Below are 2,453 nucleotides of genomic sequence, written 5' to 3'. Positions count from 1 at the left end.
GTTTTCGAAAATAAAAATAAGAAAATAGATAGTAAAAAGGATAGAAGACTTATGCAGATTCATTGGTGGAAATTTCAGATAAGCGAATGGAGATGCTGCATGACTCAAGGACGCCTGCTCTCCTACTGCTTCTACTCAATCCTTCTTACTCCTTTCCATGGCAAGCTTTGTATAGGGGTTCACCATCAGCTGTGGCTACTTTCAATCCTCTCAGGAAAATGATCCTATGCGGTTGTCAGTCGCACGGCTAATCGTCTGGAGGCATCACCCATGGTTGATGGCTACATCCCATCATCGCAGTGAAAACTAATGCTCACGCACTCTGTCACAGTACGGCTAATCACCGGTTGGTTCCCGCTCCTACTGGAATAGAATCCCTTGATTCTTTTGCGTCTGTCACTAACGCCCAGCAGGTTGCAAGTTTGAAGCACGTCACAGTCATTCATTACCGGAATCCTACTCGGAATACCACAGACAAGGTTAGACTTTCCGGATTCCCAGGATCCTACTCAGAATACCGCAGACAAGGTGAGACTTTCCGGATCCTCATAAATGCCACCATCTATCTAGCTTATACCACGACGATTCTGTTGGGAATCTAAGAGATACACATTCAAGCTCTGTTGCATGTAGAACGGAAGTGGTTGTCAATCACGCGCGTTCATAAGTGAGAATGATAATGAGGGTTACTTATCATCACATTCATCATGTTCTTGGGTACGAATGAATATCTTGGAATAAGAATAAGAGAGATTTGAATAAAAGAAAATAGAATTGCATTAATACTTGAGGTACAGCAGAGCTCCACACCCTTAATCTATGGTGTGCAGAAACTCCACCGTTGAAAATACATAAGTAAAAGGTTCAGGCATGGCCGAATGGCCAGCCCCCCTAACGTGATCAATGATCTCCTAAGATGAAGAATAAAACAAAACTGAGACCAAAGATGAAACGTGGTCAAAAGACATCTAATACAATAGATAAATGTTCTATATATACTTAGACTAGCTCCTAGGGTTTACATGAGTAAGTAATTGATGTACAAATCCACTTCCGGGGCCCACTTGGTGTATGTTTGGGCTGAGCTTGATCAATCCACGAGCTGAGGCTTCTCTTGGAGTTGAACTCCGAGTTATGACGTGTTTTGGGCGTTCAACTCCGGATCATGACGTTTTTCTGGCGTTTAACTCCAGACAGCAGCATAAACTTGGCGTTCAACGCCAAGTTACGTCGTCAATTTCTGAATAAAGTATGGACTATTATATATTGCTGGAAAGCCCTGGATGTCCACTTTCCAACGCCGTTGAGAGCGCGCCAATTGGAGTTCTGTAGCTCCAGAAAATCCATTTCGAGTGCAGGGAGGTCAGATTCCAACAGCATCAGCAGTCCTTCTGTCAGCCTTCTTCAGAGTTTTGCTCAAGTCCCTCAATTTCAGCCAGAATTTACCTGAAATCACAGAAAAACACACAAACTCATAGTAAAGTCCAGAAATGTGAATTTAACATAAAAACTAATGAAAACATCCCTAAAAGTAGCTCAAACTTACTAAAAACTATCTAAAATCAATGCCAAAAAGCGTATAAATTATCCGCTCATCAGTTGTCCAAACTCGAACAATCCCCGGCAACGGCGCCAAAAACTTGGTGCACGAAATTGCAATCACACTTTTGCAATTCCGCACAACTAACCAGCAAGTGCACTAGGTCGTCTAAGTAATACCTTACGTGAGTAAGGGTCGATCCCACGGAGATTGTCGGCTTGAAGCAAGCTATGGTTATCTTGTAAATCTTAGTCAGGATATCAGAAATTATCAGGATTGATTGTGAAAAGTAAAAGAACATGAAATAAGTACTTGTTTTGCAGTGATAGAGAATAGGTTGAGGTTTTGGAGATGCTCCATCTTCTGAATCTCTGCTTTCCTACTGTCTTCTTCTTCAAGCACGCAAGGCTCCTTCCATGGCAAGCTGTATGTAGGGTTTCACCGTTGTCAGTGGCTACCTCCCATCCTCTCAGTGGAAATGTTCAACGCACCCTGTCACGGCACGGCTATCCATCTGTCGGTTCTCAATCAGGCCGGAATAGAATCCAGTGATTCTTTTGCGTCTGTCACTAACGCCCCGCTTTCAGGAGTTTGAAGCTCGTCACAGTCATTCAATCATCGAATCCTACTCAGAATACCACAGACAAGGTTTAGACCTTCCGGATTCTCTTGAATGCCACCATCAGTTCTAGCTTATACCACGAAGATTCTGATTAAAGAATCCAAGAGATATCTACTTAATCTAAGGTAGAACGGAGGTGGTTGTCAGGCACACGTTCATGGTTGAGAATATGATGAGTGTCACGGATCATCACATTCATCCGGGTTAAGAACAAGTGATATCTTAGAATGGAAGCAAGCATGATTGAATGAAAAACAGTAGTAATTGCATTAATCCATCAAGACACAGCAG

This window comes from Arachis hypogaea, chromosome 2 (assembly GCF_003086295.3).
Source record: "Arachis hypogaea cultivar Tifrunner chromosome 2, arahy.Tifrunner.gnm2.J5K5, whole genome shotgun sequence".
Lineage (NCBI taxonomy): Eukaryota > Viridiplantae > Streptophyta > Magnoliopsida > Fabales > Fabaceae > Arachis > Arachis hypogaea.
Note: the sequence above shows the minus strand (reverse complement) of the source record.